General features: G+C 31.3%; 3 long non-coding RNA genes across 3 annotated transcripts; 2 read left to right on the top strand and 1 right to left on the bottom strand.

Annotated features, from left to right (window-relative positions):
* Nucleotides 1–1932: 1932 nt before the first annotated feature.
* LOC145792388 (uncharacterized) lies at nucleotides 1933–7052 on the top strand. Its single transcript, XR_014331785.1, has 3 exons — nucleotides 1933–2275; nucleotides 5825–5881; nucleotides 6740–7052. It is a non-coding gene; the product is annotated as an uncharacterized LOC145792388 (long non-coding RNA).
* Nucleotides 7053–8220: 1168 nt separating this feature from the next.
* On the bottom strand, nucleotides 8221–12751 carry LOC145792387 (uncharacterized). Its single transcript, XR_014331784.1, has 3 exons — nucleotides 12396–12751; nucleotides 9204–9260; nucleotides 8221–8345 (listed from the first exon to the last, which is right to left on the bottom strand). It is a non-coding gene; the product is annotated as an uncharacterized LOC145792387 (long non-coding RNA).
* Nucleotides 12752–13953: 1202 nt separating this feature from the next.
* LOC145792386 (uncharacterized) lies at nucleotides 13954–21350 on the top strand. The gene is made up of 4 exons (XR_014331783.1): nucleotides 13954–13977; nucleotides 16174–16245; nucleotides 21112–21155; nucleotides 21277–21350. It is a non-coding gene; the product is annotated as an uncharacterized LOC145792386 (long non-coding RNA).
* The last annotated feature ends 1749 nt before the right edge of the window (nucleotides 21351–23099 follow it).

Here is a 23099-nt window from a genome sequence, read left to right as displayed (position 1 = left end):
TTTGGGAAGATGGTTAAAAGCTGCTTTTTGGCTTTCTTGTGTGAGAGAGAAGTGAGTTAAAAGCTGGAAAGTGACTTTTAACCAACTTCCCAAAATAGGTTAGTTACATAATCTTATACAATTAGAAAGACACACCGACTTGTTGGAGTGAAAACGAGTCAAGTTAAGTAATAGATTGTTCAAGTTTGGTTCGATAACTTAACCAGCTTAAAATTATATTTAAATTTAGTTTACATACTTAACGAGAAATTCAAACAAGTTTTTAACTAGCTGAATACAAATCGAGTTTGAGTAGTTTGATTTTTTATAATGCATATAAATTTATCGAGTTAAGTAGTAGGTTGTTTAAATTGCATTTGAAAAATTAACAAATTTACAATTATATTAAAATTTAATTTTTTTACATAATAAATCAATCTCGAATAAAATTTTACAAGTTAAATATAAATCAAACTCAAATAACATATTGATTGGTTGGTTTCTTACCGACCTATTATATATAATTTCTGCTAAATTTAAAATTCAGTTCATCTGGGTAGCTCGAAACCAGCTGGCCCGAATGGCTCGAAAATGCAAAATGACATCGTTTTGCATTTTTTTTTCTTCTTCTTCTTTCCGTCTTCGTCTTCCTTCCTCCTGTCTTTTCTGTCTCAAACATTTGTGAACACAGACAAAATTGAACTGGTCTGTGCAGAAAAGAGAGGAACATTTGTGATCAACATTTGTGAAAGAAAGTGGGTTGAACATTTGTGATCAACATTTTCTTCATCTTCTTCAACATTAGTGAACTGGTCTGTGCAGAAAAGAGAAGAGGAAACCCACTTTCTTTCACAAATGTTGAACATTGACAAAATTGAAGTTGAACATTTCTTCATTTTCTTCTTCCTCTACTTTCTTACCCTAAAAACTACCAAACTCATCACAAAATTGAAGCAAACCCACTTTCTCTCTCTAAAAACAAAATCAAAATCAAACTCACCCACCGATCAAACACAAAAAATCAAACTCACCCATCAAGAGAGAGAGAGAGATCTTCCCAAGAGATACATGTTAGGGAAAATATATGATTCCTCACAAGTAAATCAATTAATGAGAATAAAAACTAATGCGGAAAAATTAAATCAAAACCAACACAAGAATTTTACGTGGTTCCTTCAATGTAAGGTACGTCCACGAGATCGAAATCCGATTCCACTATCAACCAAAGAGTTTCCAAACAATTACAAACGAGACACGAATAGTCTCACAAAACCACCCTTAGGTGAATTCCAAATAATCACAAATAAAAAAGAGGAAAGACCTCACCAAATTGATAAACCAAAATCTTCGAAACCAGAGTTGAAAAAGACCCAAAATAACGAACCAAATCAACTTCAGAACAAAGACAACATAACCATTAACAAATCAAGCACCCTTGACAAATCTTCACAAACTGTAATTATTCGGCACTATTACCGAAACCATATAATTGGTATAGCAGCCGTACCTTTTTGGTGAAAACAAATATATCTCTCAAATATATTATTGAACAATATATATTGTGAACTCTTGGGTTTTTCATCAAAACCCTAGTTGTTATCAAATTGGATTGGGTCTCCACAAATTAGATATAATATATAAAAAATATATTATAGCTAATACCAAACCAAATTAAACTCTTTTAATAAACTAATTGGGTCTCACACTCCAATAAGGAGGTATATTCCACACACACAGATACATGAGGGATCACACAGATCTTCCCCCTCCATTATCATCAACATACACAGATCCTCCTTTTCCTCTCTTCTTCCTTCTCTCTTTCTCTCTGGGTTTGGTTCAACCGTTGACAGAGAAACGAGAAGTGGAAGGGAAAGAAGGGAAAAATATATATATATATCTATATAATATAGGAGTAAGGTTTTTGAATTTATGTCAAAAATGTATCAGGGATACATTTCAATTAAACGGCTGAGATGATTCCTAATAAATTTCTAAGGGTTGAGATCAATTTCTTTCCCTCCCAAACACTCTCTCCTCTCTCTCTCTCCCACGTCTGCCCAAACCCATTCTCTTCAACTCTCTCTCTAACGTTCTCTCTTCAACACCCATAATCTTCTTCAAGATTAGGAGGTAGCAGATCAGAGGTAGCAGATCAGAGAACGTTAATCTTCTTCAATTCACTTCTCAAACTGGTGACTAGAGGTAGCAGATCAGAGATGGACCAGCTCACCACCACCGCCGTTGCTCATCATCACTGTCGCCATTGATCACCATCAGTTTTCGAAATCGCAAGGTATTTTACATTAAGTTCTTCAAGTCTTTGTCTGTCTTGATCGCTATTTTAGGTTGAATTTCCATGGGTTCCCTGCAATCCAAACCTCAAAACAGAGGTATTTTACATTGAGAATCCTGAGGCTTCAGTTTTAGGGCAAAATTTTTTCTTCAATTCTTCAATTCTTTGAGAATCCTGAGGCTTCAGTTTTAGGGCGAAATTTTGAATTAATCATAGTTGTCTGTCATCACATTCATTTCAATTTCAACAAACAAAAAGAAACAACATTTAGCAACCAAGGGTTAATGTCACTTTTATCCCCCTTACAATATCACTATTTTTCTACTTCATCTCTAAACTATCAATCTCATCTAAAGATTTCATCACATTCATTTCAATTTCAACAAACAAAAAAATTCTGATCTTTGTTCATATGGTCTAAACACCCATTAAATTTGTTGTGGGTGTAATTTGTTCAAAATAGTAGGAAAATTGAGTGTATCCCCACTCCCATATTAGTATTTCAAGAGTATTTAGCAAACTCAAAAGTATTTAGGACCCATTTCATGAATTAGCACCCATTTCCCATTAAAGAATCAAACATTTCATAAAATAGACACAGATTGGGGCATCTAAACTGAAATAAACACAGATTAGGGCATCTAAATAAACACAGATTGTTTAAACTGTAATAAACATAAATCAAACTGAAATAAACAAATTCCTGAATCTAAATTGGGGCATCTTCAGATTTAACTAATGAAACCCATTAAAACCCATAACATCACAGATTTCAATTTCAACAAACAAAAAGAAACAACATTTAGCAACCAAGGGTTAATTTCACTTTTATCCCCCTTACAATTAACTGGTTTGTCTATATGGTTGTGAAGATCATCATTGAGTGTATGAACTGGTTGTTTATCTTTGCTCTTTATCGCTGTTGTTGGTTGATTATTAAATCGCAAACCTGATTGAACAAAAAGGGCAAGACTTGGTGTATATTAGTCAAATCAATTTGAATGCTTGGAAGCTATCTCCTATGATCAAGCAATCCTTATTCTCACCTTCACTGTATATTTTTTCTCTGCTCTGTGAGTCCTTGATATTGGTTTGGAATTTAAAGGGACTCAATAAACAGTTTATTCCTTTATTTATTATGAATAGCATTTAGATAGCCAAATAACAGAGGACAAAACATTTTTCCAAACGAGTTCACTGAGCCATTTCCATTTTCTCTATCTAGAAAATAAATATCTATATAATAAGTCAAGAGGTTTTTTGAAAATGTCTTAAAATGTATATGAGATACATTTTGATCAAATGGCTGAGATAATCCCCAATCAATATCCAACGGTTGCCATCAATTTTTTTACCGCCCAAACAATTTCTGCTCTCTCTCCGTCTGCCTAAACACGTCTCTCCCTTACCCTTCCCTCTCTCATCCAACGGTTCTTCTTCTTTCCTACCCTCCATCTTCGCTAGCTCCCGACGCTGCTCTCCAGTCCTTGATATCCAACGCTGGTTCTGTTTGTGCAAATGATAGTGTTGCTTATTCTTCCCCCAAGAGACCCGATTAAATCGCCGACAACGGGGAGCTCACGATCGTCGGACTGGAAATCGACCTCGAAGATCTCGAGATTCACCGACGAAGGCCATCGTCCTCGCCGCCATGTATGGGGGGTCCGGTGCGAACGCCACCGACGCCGATCTGTTAACCCTCTTCACACACGCCATAACCACCACCACCAAAACTGATAGGTACAAACACACATATATATATATATATAGAGAGAGAGAGAGAGAGAGAGAGAGAGAGAAATTGGGGATCTGGGAAATGGATAAATAAGGAATTAGGGTTAGGGTTGAGAGATGTTATTGAAAATTGAGGAAGATTTAGGTGCGAGAGATAGACAGATCATGAATGTGAATGTATTTTTCCATTATTTGTTCATTTGTATTTTTTCATTGTTTATTCTGGGTTGATCATTGAAGGATTTTCTGGTAATTGTGGGAAGGGGCTTCATTTCTTCAACATTTGAGCCTTTGGGGACCTACATTGTGCTCCCTCTCCCTCTCTCTCTCTCCCCCTCTCTCTCTATTCAAGTGTAAATAATTTCCTTATTGTTTCTTAGTTTTTAGTTTCGTATCTCAGGTGATTTCTGCTGGGTTAAAACTCATACATTTGTGACTTTGTGCCTTAAAACTCTGCTGCCTTGAATTCTGACTTTGTGCCTTAAAATTCTGCTGGGTTAGTTTATCACTCCAGAGATGAATTTCAGAATAACAAAATTGACTCAGGTTGACTGATTTCCTGTTTTTTACACCGTGCCTTGAGTAAAAATTAAAGAGTACTCATGTTAATAACTCATGCTAAAATAACCGCAACTGGAGTTAAATGTGTGTTAAATTCTGAAATCACGTGTTAAATGTGTGTTAAATTCTGAAATCATGCTAAGAGAAAGAGAAAGACAAAGAAAGTGTTTTTGAATGAATTATAACCGCACCTGGAGTTAAATGTGTGGGGAATTGGAACGCATAGTATTATATATAACAATTTGACTTCCTATAGTCATCAAATTCTGAAATCACAAAATCAAATTTGACTTCCTGTAGTCATGAAATTCTGAAATCAAATTTGACTTCCTGTAATCAAATTCTGAATCAAATTCTGAAATCAATTTGAACACAATGGAACACACGGTGTAACTCAGTCAATTTGAACACAATGGAACACAAAATCAATGGAACACACGGTGTAACTCAGTCAATTTTGTGTTAAAATCTGTGTTTCCATTACTAAAAGGCAGAGTTTATTTAAGTGGAAAATCATAACTTCATCAATGACACCGAAAGTGTTAAATTCTGAAATCATGCTAAGAGAAAGAGAAAGACAAAGAAAGTGTTTTTGAATGAATTATAACCGCACCTGGAGTTAAATGTGTGGGGAATTGGAACGCATAGTATTATATATAACAATTTGACTTCCTATAGTCATCAAATTCTGAAATCACAAAATCAAATTTGACTTCCTGTAGTCATGAAATTCTGAAATCAAATTTGACTTCCTGTAATCAAATTCTGAATCAAATTCTGAAATCAATTTGAACACAATGGAACACACGGTGTAACTCAGTCAATTTGAACACAATGGAACACAAAATCAATGGAACACACGGTGTAACTCAGTCAATTTTGTGTTAAAATCTGTGTTTCCATTACTAAAAGGCAGAGTTTATTTAAGTGGAAAATCATAACTTCATCAATGATTTGACACAATCATTGAAGTGTGAGCTTTGCTCAAATTCTCCTGGTCCCCTGAACAACCACAAAAGAAGAGAGAGAGAGAGAGAGCTCTTTTTCCATTCTCAATATACTGTTATGTTCTGTCATTTTTTTTGGCTACGGTAATGGCCAAAACATAGATTATGTTTAGTCTGCCTTATTGTATAATCTTTTTTTTCTTTTTTTAAAGTGTCACTTATTGTATAGTCTGTCTTAAATTGTTCAATTTTCCACTTTGAAGTTGGATGAACATACGTTTATTATATTTGCTAATTATTTTTACAGGTGTTGGAGGCTATTCATATTTGTATGAGCCACTTTGGTGGGCTGGCATGATAACAAGTGAGTTTATTTTGTGCTTTCCTTTCAATAGATAACAAACTAAATTAGTTAATGCTGTATTGCTATTGCATTATGTGATCTTAGTTTCCTAAGTTTTTTTAATTCATAATCTTCCCATTCTTAGTTTCTGCAGTCAAGGATTTTATTTTGCACAGAAGTCAATGACTCTAGAATTCAAACTTCACATTTTCCTTTTTACCCCCTGTTTTACCTTTTATTGTGTGGAAACTTCCTTATCAATTTTTTCATATTATACATCCTACAAATCACAATGCAAATGCAGAAAAGCACCAATAATAAAATTAGTAATTAAACACATTGACTTGGTAAGTAATTGTTTTGTAACAAACTAACCATCATCTGTAGATTTTTCTCTTCAAGATAACATGGTCTCATGTTTAAATATTCACTGAAAGATTAATGGCGGTTATAATTAGCGTTAAGGGTATAAATACAATTGTTGCTCGATACATGGTGTGTAAGGTGTTGATTTCCTGTTAAATAACTCATGTTAATAACTCATGCTAAAATAAAGGAAACAGAATTTCAATAACTCATGTGTTATCTCAATGTTAATTTCAAAATTTCAATAACTCATGTGAGTCCTTGGAAGCTATCTCCCTATTCTGTCTGTTTGACTCTTTGTTGATTTCAGAATTATTTTCCGGATTATCTTGATTACTCTTTGTTGTATTTTTTTTAGTTAGATACAATGTGTTATCTCCTCTGTTATTGAGTTTTCCTCTATTATTGTGTTCCTTTATTCCTGTAGTCAAATGCATTGTGTTCCATTTTGTTCCTTTATTCCTCTACATTCTGTATATGATCTTATTTTACTGGGTTTGTTTTTGGCTCAAGGTTCTGTCTGTTTTTGGCTGTCTTCGGCTCCCTTCGAACTCCCACTCGCAAGGTAAGACTTCGAACTCGCTGTTGTGTTTTTCTCTTTTTGAATTCTGAATTTTGAATTTTGAATCCTGAATGAGTTTTTGGGATTCTGAATTTTGAATTCTGAATTTTGGTCCTAAATTCACCTAAATTCTGCTCCCTTCGGCTGGATAGGAGATGGTTTTCGGCCCAGATAACCTTATCCACAATTCTAGATTTGATTGATTACACTAGCAGATAGATAGCTATACTTCTTCTGACTAATAGCTATATGCCTTCTTCTTCTAAAATTATACATACTACTAACTGAAATTTGTTAAAATTATATATGTTTGTAGCTTGAATTCAGAATTTAGGTGATAGTTAAATTCTGCTGTCTTCGGCTTCCTTCGAACTCCCACTCTTGAATTCTGAATTTGTAGCTTGAATTCTGTGTTTGTCAAGCAAATTCTGCCCATCAAACACAGTTTAGTAATATTTTTGTGCTCTATATTACTCAAAAATATTCTGTGTTTGTGCTCTAAATTCTACTGTCTTCGGCTCTCGGAAACAATTTGTGGAATTACGCCAAGGTACTACACCTTTGGTGCGGTTCGAAAGATGGTTTGCTAATCTGTCGAGGTTTGCTCCAGAATTGGTGGAGACAGAGGACTTACGTTGTTTTGAGTTTGAGAGTAAGCTGCGTGACGACATCCGTGTAAGGATAGCGGGGTCTTGGCATAAAAGATATAGGGCGCTTGTTGAGGCGGCCGCCCATGTAGAGGCTGCAGTGCTAGCAATGGGGCAGAGTGGGGAGGAAGCCATCTCGGCGACTCCTGTGACTCAGGGTGTTGGTAGGCCTTTTAAGAGGCAGAGGGTTTTAAACTCGCAACAGGGAGGACGGGCTAGAACTGCCCTTCCAGTGTCAGATTTGGGTTCGGGGGAAAGTAAGCAGAGGGGCATCATTTGTTTCAGATGCGGTCTGCTGGGCCACAGGGTTTCGGTTTGCCCATAGAGAATATACAACAGAGAGCCGAAGACAGTAGAATTTAGAGCACAAACACAGAATATTTTTGAGTAATATAGAGCACAAAAATATTACTAAACTGTGTTTGACGGGCAGAATTTGCTTGACAAACACAGAATTCAAGCTACAAATTCAGAATTCAAGAGTGGGAGTTCGAAGGAAGCCGAAGACAGCAGAATTTAACTATCACCTAAATTCTGAATTCAAGCTACAAACATATATAATTTTAACAAATTTCAGTTAGTAGTATGTATAATTTTAGAAGAAGAAGGCATATAGCTATTAGTCAGAAGAAGTATAGCTATCTATCTGCTAGTGTAATCAATCAAATCTAGAATTGTGGATAAGGTTATCTGGGCCGAAAACCATCTCCTATCCAGCCGAAGGGAGCAGAATTTAGGTGAATTTAGGACCAAAATTCAGAATTCAAAATCCAGAATCCCAAAAACTCATTCAGGATTCAAAATTCAAAATTCAGAATTCAAAAAGAGAAAAACACAACAGCGAGTTCGAAGTCTTACCTTGCGAGTGGGAGTTCGAAGGGAGCCGAAGACAGCCAAAAACAGACAGAACCTTGAGCCAAAAACAAACCCAGTAAAATGAGATCATATACAGAATGTAGAGGAATAAAGGAACAAAATGGAACACAATGCATTTGACTACAGGAATAAAGGAACACAATAATAGAGGAAAACTCAATAACAGAGGAGATAACACATTGTATCTAACTAAAAAAAATACAACAAAGAGTAATCAAGATAATCCGGAAAATAATTCTGAAATCAACAAAGAGTCAAACAGACAGAATAGGGAGATAGCTTCCAAGGACTCACATGAGTTATTGAAATTTTGAAATTAACATTGAGATAACACATGAGTTATTGAAATTCTGTTTCCTTTATTTTAGCATGAGTTATTAACATGAGTTATTTAACAGGAAATCAACACCTTACACACCATGTATCGAGCAACAATTGTATTTATACCCTTAACGCTAATTATAACCGCCATTAATCTTTCAGTGAATATTTAAACATGAGACCATGTTATCTTGAAGAGAAAAATCTACAGATGATGGTTAGTTTGTTACAAAACAATTACTTACCAAGTCAATGTGTTTAATTACTAATTTTATTATTGGTGCTTTTCTGCATTTGCATTGTGATTTGTAGGATGTATAATATGAAAAAATTGATAAGGAAGTTTCCACACAATAAAAGGTAAAACAGGGGGTAAAAAGGAAAATGTGAAGTTTGAATTCTAGAGTCATTGACTTCTGTGCAAAATAAAATCCTTGACTGCAGAAACTAAGAATGGGAAGATTATGAATTAAAAAAACTTAGGAAACTAAGATCACATAATGCAATAGCAATACAGCATTAACCAATTTAGTTTGTTATCTATTGAAAGGAAAGCACAAAATAAACTCACTTGTTATCATGCCAGCCCACCAAAGTGGCTCATACAAATATGAATAGCCTCCAACACCTGTAAAAATAATTAGCAAATATAATAAACGTATGTTCATCCAACTTCAAAGTGGAAAATTGAACAATTTAAGACAGACTATACAATAAGTGACACTTTAAAAAAAGAAAAAAAAGATTATACAATAAGGCAGACTAAACATAATCTATGTTTTGGCCATTACCGTAGCCAAAAAAAATGACAGAACATAACAGTATATTGAGAATGGAAAAAGAGCTCTCTCTCTCTCTCTCTCTTCTTTTGTGGTTGTTCAGGGGACCAGGAGAATTTGAGCAAAGCTCACACTTCAATGATTGTGTCAAATCATTGATGAAGTTATGATTTTCCACTTAAATAAACTCTGCCTTTTAGTAATGGAAACACAGATTTTAACACAAAATTGACTGAGTTACACCGTGTGTTCCATTGATTTTGTGTTCCATTGTGTTCAAATTGACTGAGTTACACCGTGTGTTCCATTGTGTTCAAATTGATTTCAGAATTTGATTCAGAATTTGATTACAGGAAGTCAAATTTGATTTCAGAATTTCATGACTACAGGAAGTCAAATTTGATTTTGTGATTTCAGAATTTGATGACTATAGGAAGTCAAATTGTTATATATAATACTATGCGTTCCAATTCCCCACACATTTAACTCCAGGTGCGGTTATAATTCATTCAAAAACACTTTCTTTGTCTTTCTCTTTCTCTTAGCATGATTTCAGAATTTAACACACATTTAACACGTGATTTCAGAATTTAACACACATTTAACTCCAGTTGCGGTTATTTTAGCATGAGTTATTAACATGAGTACTCTTTAATTTTTACTCAAGGCACGGTGTAAAAAACAGGAAATCAGTCAACCTGAGTCAATTTTGTTATTTTGAAATTCATCTCTGGAGTGATAAACTAACCCAGCAGAATTTTAAGGCACAAAGTCAGAATTCAAGGCAGCAGAGTTTTAAGGCACAAAGTCACAAATGTATGAGTTTTAACCCAGCAGAAATCACCTGAGATACGAAACTAAAAACTAAGAAACAATAAGGAAATTATTTACACTTGAATAGAGAGAGAGGGGGAGAGAGAGAGAGGGAGAGGGAGCACAATGTAGGTCCCCAAAGGCTCAAATGTTGAAGAAATGAAGCCCCTTCCCACAATTACCAGAAAATCCTTCAATGATCAACCCAGAATAAACAATGAAAAAATACAAATGAACAAATAATGGAAAAATACATTCACATTCATGATCTGTCTATCTCTCGCACCTAAATCTTCCTCAATTTTCAATAACATCTCTCAACCCTAACCCTAATTCCTTATTTATCCATTTCCCAGATCCCCAATTTCTCTCTCTCTCTCTCTCTCTCTCTCTCTATATATATATATATATATATATGTGTTTGTACCTATCAGTTTTGGTGGTGGTGGTTATGGCGTGTGTGAAGAGGGTTAACAGATCGGCGTCGGTGGCGTTCGCACCGGACCCCCCCATACATGGCGGCGAGGACGATGGCCTTCGTCGGTGAATCTCGAGATCTTCGAGGTCGATTTCCAGTCCGACGATCGTGAGCTCCCCGTTGTCGGCGATTTAATCGGGTCTCTTGGGGGAAGAATAAGCAACACTATCATTTGCACAAACAGAACCAGCGTTGGATATCAAGGACTGGAGAGCAGCGTCGGGAGCTAGCGAAGATGGAGGGTAGGAAAGAAGAAGAACCGTTGGATGAGAGAGGGAAGGGTAAGGGAGAGACGTGTTTAGGCAGACGTGAGAGAGAGAGCAGAAATTGTTTGGGCGGTAAAAAAATTGATGGCAACCGTTGGATATTGATTGGGGATTATCTCAGCCATTTGATCAAAATGTATCTCATATACATTTTAAGACATTTTCAAAAAACCTCTTGACTTATTATATAGATATTTATTTTCTAGATAGAGAAAATGGAAATGGCTCAGTGAACTCGTTTGGAAAAATGTTTTGTCCTCTGTTATTTGGCTATCTAAATGCTATTCATAATAAATAAAGGAATAAACTGTTTATTGAGTCCCTTTAAATTCCAAACCAATATCAAGGACTCACAGAGCAGAGAAAAAATATACAGTGAAGGTGAGAATAAGGATTGCTTGATCATAGGAGATAGCTTCCAAGCATTCAAATTGATTTGACTAATATACACCAAGTCTTGCCCTTTTTGTTCAATCAGGTTTGCGATTTAATAATCAACCAACAACAGCGATAAAGAGCAAAGATAAACAACCAGTTCATACACTCAATGATGATCTTCACAACCATATAGACAAACCAGTTAATTGTAAGGGGGATAAAAGTGAAATTAACCCTTGGTTGCTAAATGTTGTTTCTTTTTGTTTGTTGAAATTGAAATCTGTGATGTTATGGGTTTTAATGGGTTTCATTAGTTAAATCTAAAGATGCCCCAATTTAGATTCAGGAATTTGTTTATTTCAGTTTGATTTATGTTTATTACAGTTTAAACAATCTGTGTTTATTTAGATGCCCTAATCTGTGTTTATTTCAGTTTAGATGCCCCAATCTGTGTCTATTTTATGAAATGTTTGATTCTTTAATGGGAAATGGGTGCTAATTCATGAAATGGGTCCTAAATACTTTTGAGTTTGCTAAATACTCTTGAAATACTAATATGGGAGTGGGGATACACTCAATTTTCCTACTATTTTGAACAAATTACACCCACAACAAATTTAATGGGTGTTTAGACCATATGAACAAAGATCAGAATTTTTTTGTTTGTTGAAATTGAAATGAATGTGATGAAATCTTTAGATGAGATTGATAGTTTAGAGATGAAGTAGAAAAATAGTGATATTGTAAGGGGGATAAAAGTGACATTAACCCTTGGTTGCTAAATGTTGTTTCTTTTTGTTTGTTGAAATTGAAATGAATGTGATGACAGACAACTATGATTAATTCAAAATTTCGCCCTAAAACTGAAGCCTCAGGATTCTCAAAGAATTGAAGAATTGAAGAAAAAATTTTGCCCTAAAACTGAAGCCTCAGGATTCTCAATGTAAAATACCTCTGTTTTGAGGTTTGGATTGCAGGGAACCCATGGAAATTCAACCTAAAATAGCGATCAAGACAGACAAAGACTTGAAGAACTAAATGTAAAATACCTTGCGATTTCGAAAACTGATGGTGATCAATGGCGACAGTGATGATGAGCAACGGCGGTGGTGGTGAGCTGGTCCATCTCTGATCTGCTACCTCTGGTCACCAGTTTGAGAAGTGAATTGAAGAAGATTAACGTTCTCTGATCTGCTACCTCTGATCTGCTACCTCCTAATCTTGAAGAAGATTATGGGTGTTGAAGAGAGAACGTTAGAGAGAGAGTTGAAGAGAATGGGTTTGGGCAGACGTGGGAGAGAGAGAGAGGAGAGAGTGTTTGGGAGGGAAAGAAATTGATCTCAACCCTTAGAAATTTATTAGGAATCATCTCAGCCGTTTAATTGAAATGTATCCCTGATACATTTTTGACATAAATTCAAAAACCTTACTCCTATATTATATAGATATATATATGTTGTATAAATTGTGTGATAACATAAAACAAATAGATTCATACTCGTTAATTGAAATTTCAGAACAAGCAAACCATTCTGAAAATTACAATACACAACAAAATAAAATAACATAGAAAAACAAACCGAAACCTACACTAGACAATGTCCTTAATTTTTTTTAAATAAATTTAAAAAATTCTAGATATGCATAAAATTTGACAAGAATAATGTGACAATGTTAATTAATGTGTATTTGATTTTATTGTTGAGCCAAATAAAATAAAATAAGATTGAATGTATAGCTTTGGTTGTGAATCTTAAAAAAAAAAAAAAAATGGTTGTGAACCTTAAAAAAAAATTAAAAAAAAAAGAAAAAAAAATTAAATATATATTTAGCTTTGGTTGTGAATCTTAAAAAAAAAAAATGGTTGTGAACCTTAAAAAAAATTAAAAAAAGGAAAAAAATTAAATGTATATTTAGCTTTTGTTGTGAATCTTAAAAATTAAAAAAAAAATGGTTGTGAACCTTAAAAATAAAATAAAAAAAGATTGGAGGTATATTTAGCTTTGGTTGTGGATCTAAAAAAAAAAAAAAATTGGTTGTGAACCTGAAAAAATCTATATAATAAGGCAAGAGGTTTTTTGAAAATGTATCAAAATGTATGTGAGATACATTTTGATCCAATGGCTGAGATCAATTCCAAATATATATCAATGGTTGAGATCAATGGTTTATATCAAAATGTATCAAAGTTTTCCCGCCCAACACATTTCTGTCTCCCCCATACCCTCTGTCTCCCCCATACCCTCTGTCTTCTTCCCATTCCTACTCTCTGATGAGATGTGAAGCTTGACAGAAAAATACTACTGCACTCTTAACTGCTAGAGAGAAGCACATACGAAATTGATTTGAGAAGGTTGGATTGAATTCAAACAGAGGTGAGTTGAATTCAAATTCTAACAGAGGTGGGTTGGAGAGAAGCAGGTTGGATTCAAATTCTGCACAGTTATGTTTCGGGTTCCTTTCCTTTCCTCTCTTATATGCACAGTCAATCGATTCATATATGCTTTCTCTCATTTTTATTCTCTCATTTTTGTTCTTCTTCTTGATTTTTTTTTTCCCTCAACTTTTGCCTTCATCAGAGCTTACCGTTGTTCACTCTGGCTCCAAGTGAAACAGGAACTTCAAACAGAGGTGAAACAAAATAACATACACTTAATGAAACCAATCTGACATGCTGGTTTTGCCGACTCCAGAGTACTCCAAAAAATGAAACCAATCTGATGCTTGATGATGCCAATTGAAACCAATGATGATGATATACTCCAAAAATTTTAATATACAAAACCAGAGTACTCAGTTCTGTGCTTTGCTCTTTCTCTCTCACTCTCTTTCTTCATGACAATTGAGTATTTAAGGAGAGAGAGCGAAGAACAAAAACGTATGTTAATCATTGGAGTACTCTGAGTGTCATTTTTCTGGAGTACTCTGTTAACAAAACCAGAGTATGTTAACAAAACCAGCATGTATCATTGACTTTCTATTTTTTGGAGTACTCCTGAAAACATGAGTTTTCATGAAATGAGTTTCCATGAGTTTCCTGAAAACATGAGTACTCCTGAAAACTCATTTTTCTGGTCCCCTCCAATGAAACTCAGAGGAAAGAAAATATGTTAACATGACAATATGCTAGAGTTTACAAGAGTTTCATTTACAAATCGTTTACAAGAGTTTCATTTTTTTCTCGAAATGTTTACAAGAGTTTCATTTTTCTGGAAATGTTTACAAGAGTTTACAAGAGTTTCCTGATCAATCATGTTTCATATGGATTCATATTCAATATTATATTTTTCCTGATCAAGAGTTTTCTGCACGTATAGAATAAATTTTTTATGTTTCATATTCAATATTATATTTTTATGTTTCATATTCAATTCATTAAAATCCCAAATAAATTTTTTATGTTTCATATTCAATATTATATTTTTATGTTTCATATTCAATTCATATTCAATATTATATTTTTATGTTTCATATTTTTATGTTTCATTTCATATTCAATTCATATTCATGTTTCATATTCAATTTTTATGTTTCATATTCAATTCATTTCAGGAGTTTTATTTTTTATGTTTCATATTCAATATTATATTGAGTTTCATTATTCAATTCTTTTTTATGTACATTTTTTTCTTTGGGATTTTTCTTTGGGTATCTTTTTAATGATTTCAATTATTTCCTTTTATAGTAGATTGGTTAATCTGATGCTTAATAGGATACAATTTATATTTAAATACTCAAGTCTGGAGTAAATTTGATCATTAAAGTATTTAAATACTTTTAGGATACAATTTAAAATTTATAGGATACAATTTTCTATCATAAAATATATTTATTATCATTAATAGGATACAATTTATAGGATACAATTTTCTATCATACAATATATCATAAAATTTATACTTGAGATTTTAAAATTTTCTACAAACAGAGGTGAGATTTTGATCATTAATAGGATACAATTTACAATTTATAGGATACAAAATAGGATACAATAATATATTTAAATACTTTTATATTTTGATCATTAAAAGATAGGACTCCACCATTTCGTTTCATTTACTCCAGACTTGAGATTATAGTAGATTGGTTAATCTGATGCTTTAGTTTATGATTAAGAAAATATTGATTAAGAATATTTTCTTAGTTGATTAAGAACTTCAAACAGAGGTGTTAGAGGTTGAAAAACATATTTTGAAAAACATGATGATGTTTACCGCTGTGACTTTCTATTTTGAAAATGGTCCCCTCGCAGAATGGTGTTAGAGGTTGAAAAATGTGACATATTTGGCACAATGACATCTGGAAAAATGTGAGTTGAAAAACATATTTGGCACATAGTATTTTAATGATTAAGAATAGCATTTTAAGAAAAAATGATTAAGAAAATATTTATACCAGCATATATTTTCTTAGTTGATGATTAAGAAAATATTCACATATATATTTTCTTATCATCAATGTAAAATATTCACATTAACAGCATATATCATCAATGCAAAATATTTATACTTAATGACTACCAGCATATATCATCCAGAGTGAAGTTTCCCTTGCACCCAATGACTACTCAGTAAAATATTTATACTTAATGACTATTCAGTAAAATATATTTATGATAGAAATATATTAAATTCTTATAATATATTTTAAGTATGAATGTTCATTTATTTTATTTACTTAGTTTCACATGGTTGCGAAAGTTCATTTATTTAAGTATGAATGTTCATTTATTTTATTCACTTAGTTTCACATGGCTCCATGTATCTCCTTGCACCCAACAATATCACTTATTTTTTAATTGAAATCAGGAACTTGAACTTGAAACAGGAACTTTGCTCGGCTGCTCGGTTAGTTAATCAGGAACTTGGAGCCATAAAAAATAAAAAGCTCGGCTGCTCGGTTAGTTTATTGCTTTGGTAACGTTTGGCTGCAGCTTCTGTTATTGTTTTGCTTTGATATTGAGCCAACTGTGTTTTCAAAGAATTCTGCTCAATGTGTTTACTGAGAAGAATTTTAATTGTCCACTGTTTTCAAAGAATTCTGTTTTCAAAGAATTCTGCTCAATTAGAAAAATTCTGCACAATGTGTTTTGAAAGCAGAATTTCTTATCACCAAAATCACCAAATTCTGCTCAATGTGTTTACTGTCAACTGTTTATCACCAAAATCATAAATTTTGGTTCCGCCAAAAATTCTGCTCAATGGATTTTTTAAATTAGTTTGGTGTTATACACTTGAAAATTGGTTTCAAAAAAGGTTATTGACACATATTTGAAGACATGTTATTGAACTACTTGATATTATTGAAGACATTTTTCTAATTATTGAATTACTTGATATTTGAAGACATTTTTTAAATTAGTTATATGGGTAATTATGATTTATTATTTCTTTTTATGGAAAATATATTAACTTTATTATTTTTTAAAATTTATTTTAAGTTTTATATTTTGAATTCAATCATACAATTTGCTATTTTATTTTCTAAAACAAAATACTTATATATACACATACACTATATGGGATTCTTTTTAACTTGATATCCTAAATAAGTACAAAAGTTGCCTACCCCTTTAAATCACCACTGCAATGTTGGACACTAGAGATCCCACAACAATAAAATTGAATGAAACTTTTGTGACAACCATGCCACTCATATATCTATATTTATTACACAAAAAAAATTAAAAAATTGTATATAAAATTAGGTAGGAAATTAACGAAGTGGTGCAGCACGAGAGAGCATACTTCAGTTCAGTGGTTTGACCTTTAGCTTGGTTTAGTTCAGCCTCTTGAATGTGTTCAACACTCCAAAAAGAAAAAAAAAAAAAAAAAAAAAAAAAAAAAAGTTGTGGAGAATCCAAGGACCCTTTTGGCTTTAGAGATGATTTTTTTATGACTCAATATTATTGGTTTGAGATATCATATTCAAAAGAAACTTGATGATATATTTTACTGAGTGCTTTGATTTACTCAGTGCTCTCAAAAAAAAATAGATGATCTTCACAAATCATGTGAATCTGTGAATCTAAGTGCCTTGGATTTTTTAATATTAGGTGCATTATATAAAAAGATTCTGTATATACAAATTGTGCATAAATTCAATTTTAAAAAATTTGGTTTGTTTGTTTACTTAATCATCAACAAAGAAATTATTAGGTGTTTACAATTTTTTTTAGGGTTTACTTAATCATCAACTAAGAAATTATTCTGTCAGGGTTTACAATTTTTTGTTTTACTTGCTCTTATATTTTGATTTGCAGTATTGGTGAACATTAAAAATCTTATATGTTTATTTCTTAATTTGCATTAACATTAGGGAAAGTTGTTATTTATTTGAGTTTTGTAGAGCATGTAATACAAGCCAAAATGTTACAAGTTATTTAAGAAAAAAAAATTAATATATTTTTAATCTTAAAATTATTTACATCGTGCCTTCTGTCAATTTTGATTAAACATCGTGCCTTCTCTCATAACTATTAAACATTGAGGAAATGTGTCTCTCATCACCAAATTTCTGTCAATTTTTAATCAGAATTATTGTCAATTTTTTTAATAAAAAAAAAATTAAACAGAAATTGGTTTGCTATTAAAAAAAAAAAAAAGGTTATACACATTGTGTTTACTGTCAACTGTGTATAATAGTTGGTCTGTCAATTATTTAAAAAACATCATGTCAACCAAATTTCTATCAATTTTGATTAAACATTAACCAGAATTATTGTGAACCAAATTTCTCTCAGAACTATTAAACATTGACGAAATGTCTCTCATCACCAAATTTCTGTCAATTTTTAATCAGAATTATTGCCAATTTTTTTAATCAAAAAAAACATTAAGCAGAAATTATTTGAATAAGTTTGGAATTATTTGAATAAGTTTGGAATTTTTTTAGTCAATTTTTAATCAGAATTATTGCCAATTTTTCTGTCAATTATTTGAACTATTAAGCACAAATTTGCTCCTTACACATAAGGTTGGTCTCAAAATTATTTGGTTATTATACACAAGAAAAACGTAATAGATCCAAAATTTTCACTAAATCAAGGATGAACAAAATTTTTTACCAAATCTCCAATAATAATACTTTTAATCTTTTTTGATAAAATTTTAGAATAGAGTATGGATAGGAAATGGTTTTCTTTCATAAAAAATAGTATAGATAGGAGATGGTTTTTAGGATAAGTTTGGAATTTTTTTGAAAAGATTTGAAGAAGACCATGAGAGTAAGGATTGGAGTATTCGTATCAGATCAAACTTTTAATCAAATTTTTACTCAAATTTGATGAACAGAGAGAGAGAGAGAGAGTAAGTTAAGTAATTTACTAATCATAACCATCATGGTTTGGTTGTCCTGACCCCTTTACTTAGTGAGGCATAGTCGGGCTGCTTCATCGTAATTATGTGATGATATATTTTGATGTAATATGGGCTTCTATTCTCCCTTTTATTTTTTTATTCCTTCCAAAATAAAAACCTAGGCTTAGGCACCCATAGGATTGTTTGACAAAAAGGCATTATTCATTTCTATTCAACTTACTAAACCATCAAGCACATCACTAATCACTGGAATGCTCAGTTGAAGAACTCTACATGCTCAATTTTATTTTTCAAAAATAGATGCAATCAACCATAATTTAGTCACCCTTTTGATGAAAGAACATTTCATTTAGTGGGTCACACATGTATGCAAGATATAGAGAGAGACATCACTACGATATACTTTTACACAAAAATTGTACCATTCAAACGTAGTATATTTGTTGTGTGATTCTAAAAAAAAAGGGACTGTTTTCTTCATTTTTTTTTTTTGAATATCTACAGTTCCTAATTAAAAGAAAAATTTGAAAGACTTGGCATTTTAACATTTATGTGTAATATGGCAAGAGAGTTTATGTTTTTTTTTTTTTTTGTACAGATGATAAATATTTTTATCAATTTTTTTGAATATTTTTTTTTAAATATTTTAGTTCTCTGTGTTGTACAGATGATAAATATTTTTCATAATTTTTTTTTAATATCTAGAGCTCCTAATTAAAAGAAAAATTTCAAAGACTTGGCATTTTAACATTTATGTGTAATATGGCAGGAGAGTTTATGTTTTCTTTTTTCTTTTTTTGGCACCTTTAGTTGTCTTTATGAAAAAAAATGTATTAAACTTACAAGTATTTAACTTAACCCAACTATTTAACATTATTTGTTTTGCTTTGAATCAAATTCACCAAGTATTTAACTTAACCCACAAAAATGTATTCAACATTTTATTATAAAAAAATAAAAATAAAAATTGTACCATTCAAATATAATATATTTGTTGTGTGATTCTAAAAAGAAATGGACTATTTTTTTTTTTCAATTTTTTCATTTTTTTGAATATCTAGAGTTCCTAATTGAAAGAGAAATTTGAAACACTTGGCATTTTAACATTTCTGTGTAATATGGCAAGAGAGTATTTTTTTTTTTTTTTAGGGAGTATAGTATTCTATGTTGTATTTCAAAAAATTCTGGTTAATGTATATATGTGTGTATTACTTTAGTTGTCTTCATGAAAAAAAATGTATTAAACTTACAAGTATTTAACTTAACACAAGTATTTAACATAATCCGTTATAGATATCCTACAAGTATTTAACTTCACCAAGTATTTAAGTTAACCCAAAAAAATGTATTTAACATTTTGTTATAAAAAAAAAAAAAATTGTACCATTCAAATGTAGTATATTTGTTGTGTGATTCTAAAAAGAAAGTGATTGTTTTTTTTTCATTTAATTTTTTTTTTTGAAAGACTTGGCATTTTAACATTTATGTGTAATATGGCAAGAGATTTATGTTCCTTTTTTTTTTCACATTTTTAAGGGAGTATAATATTATATGTTGCATTTCAAAAATTCAGGTCAATGCATATGTGTGTATTACTTTAGTTGCTTGATGAAATAATTATTCATTATTGCTTATAAAATGCCTTTCTTATGTGGTGAGTTTTTTTTTTGGCATAAATTTATGTTTGGACTTTCCAAATCATAAATGGTGAACTTCAAAATATTTATGATTATAATGAGTTTTATGATTATAATGGGTTTTAAAATTGAAGTCAGTTAAGAAAGAGAAAAGTTCAAATTCGGACAATTATTGTGCTCGAGTTTTAATTTATCATTTTAATTTTAATGTGATTGTTAAAAAACATCTATTCTAAATGCTGGGTTAACTCAGAAAATGTGAGTTTGATTATGCTGGGTTAACTCAGAAAATGTGAGTTAAAAAACATCTATTTTAATGTGAGTTTGATTATGCTCGAGTATTACTTTAGTTGTCTTCAAGAAAAAAAATGTATTAAACTTACAAGTATTTAACTTAATGCAAGTATTTAACATAATCCGTTTTGTTTTTAATCAAATTCACCGAGTATTTAACTTAATCCAAAAAAATGTATTTAACATTTTGTTATAAAAAATTGTACCATTCTAAACAGAGAAGGCACATGCCTCTGATATCTGTTGACCTTTTTCTTTTTCTTAGAAGTTTATATTTTTATTTATTTCTTTTCCTCTTGATTGTAACCCGTTAAGTATTTTCTATTCCTGGTAGTTATTTATTTAAATAAAATTTTGAATTTTATTATTCGAATTTTAAATAACATTTCATTTTAAATGTTATTTGAATTTTATTTAAATAACATTTCATTTCCAATTTTTTGGTAATTGCTAATTTTATTATTGCTAATTTTTTGTTTCTTTGTGTCTAAAATTATATAACCAAACATTTTTAGGTTGAAGTACAACAGTTATGAACAATATCACTATTTTTGGTCAAGTAAGTTTTTTTTCTTCTTTTTTCTCTTCATATAAATTTAAGTACCTCTCTTATAAATTTAAGTACAACAGTTATGGACAATATCACTATTCTAATTATTTTTTTTCCTCATACTTTATAGGTGGATGGGGACTTACACCGAACCGTAATATCACCTCCCTTTACTAATTTTCTTATTTATGTGTATAAAGTTTTATTTATCACTCTAAAATTTTTGTATGTATAGGTTCGATTTCTTCAAGAAAGAAATATTAATATTGTTATTCGCGATGAGCGTGACCTTAATACTATTCGCATTCATGAGGTAAGCCTAAAAGTCGCATCAACATTGGACATGTATTTTCTTATCATTTTAAAAATAATTTATAAATATATTCTACTTATTTTTTACAGGCAAAGGCAAAGGAAAAAGATAAGGCAATATCAAAGGAAACAAAAAAAGCTATTCCTTATGGCAAAGGAAAAGAAAATGCACATCCCATGGTATGGTTTCTCAACAATTTTTAAAAGTTTCTTTTTCGAATATTATATAGATTTTTTTACGAATTGCATAGTGTCATATACTATTTTTTATGTACATTTTTCAAAAGTTTCTTTTTCAAAAATTTATTCAATTCTTTTTATTGAATGTGAAATGTTTTTCTGAAGCATGGTAAAGTAAGCATTTGTACAACATGCTAATGCATTTGTATAAACATTAATTTGAATTTTTAATATGTTTGTCTATTTGTATGATAAAAATATTTTGCATTTGTACAATATGTTGCATCTACAACATAGCATAATAAAAATAAAATAGAAGAAAACGAAAAAGGAAAATAAGAAGAAAGAACAATTATGTGATGAAAAGGAAACTACATAATATAATTTTATTTTTCTTATAAGAAGTTCTTAAGGAAAGAAGAAAAAGACAAAAATGCATTTTAATACAACAGAAACAACAAGAAGAGAGAAAAGGAAAGTACAAGACATTACATACTAATATTCACATTTTACGTACCCAATGATTTAATATTTACCTTTTCAACGTACATTTTGTAAAGAGATGGGTAGTGTCTTAAAACCAACAAGTGCGTGCATAGTGAGTTTGCAGTTTTGTGTTTTCAAATTATTTTTCCCTTCCTTTTTAAATTTCATAAATACATGCATTGGTTCTTATATGACTAACAACTTAACCGAGTGAAGAGGAAAAGTTAGTTAAAAGGAAGAAAAATTACATGATGAAAGGGAAGCAAGTTCGTTAATCTTCACATTTTATGCACATTCTTATATAATATTCTCATTTTAGGCACACAATGATAATAAATTATCAAAAGCTGCATTGGTCCAACGTGCACGGCGAGAACGTGAAAAAAATCAAAAGCCATGTTCTGCATACCAATTGGGACAACGCCTGCGACGAGAACGAGAAAGAGAAAGATCGAAGGAATGTATTAACTCAAGACAACCTTCTTTAACACCAAATTGGTAAAAATAAAAAGAATTTTTTACCCAAGACAATTTTAAATTTTTTACTCTTACTATTACCACTTTATTATATAGATTTTAATTTGTTCACAATCTATTTCTGTAGGCCTCCTCCTACAACTCCATGTAGAAATGTTGGTGTGGTCATCCGTGATGAGCACGACCTTAATGTTATCCGTGTTCGTGCGGTAAGTACAAAATCAAGTCAAACATTGTATGTATTTTATTTATATAAGATTATATAAGATTTTTTTTAATCTTTTCAATATTTTATTTATATTTGTTAGGCAAAAGATAAAGAAAAGGTCAACCCAATGTCTAAAGGAAAAGAAAAGATGGCTCCTTCCGGCAAGAGAATGACAAATGCATGTCAAGTGGTATATATTCTTTTTTAAAAATATGATGCAAAACTAATCAAAATTTTGATAGTTAAAATATATGAGTGTGTAAAATGAATTTATTGTTTTATGTTGTTTT

Source organism: Camellia sinensis, chromosome 6 (genome assembly GCF_055761805.1).
Source record: "Camellia sinensis isolate YWXY chromosome 6, ASM5576180v1, whole genome shotgun sequence".
Classification (NCBI taxonomy): Eukaryota; Viridiplantae; Streptophyta; class Magnoliopsida; order Ericales; family Theaceae; genus Camellia; species Camellia sinensis.
Note: the sequence above shows the minus strand (reverse complement) of the source record. Positions and strands in the feature narration are given on the sequence as shown.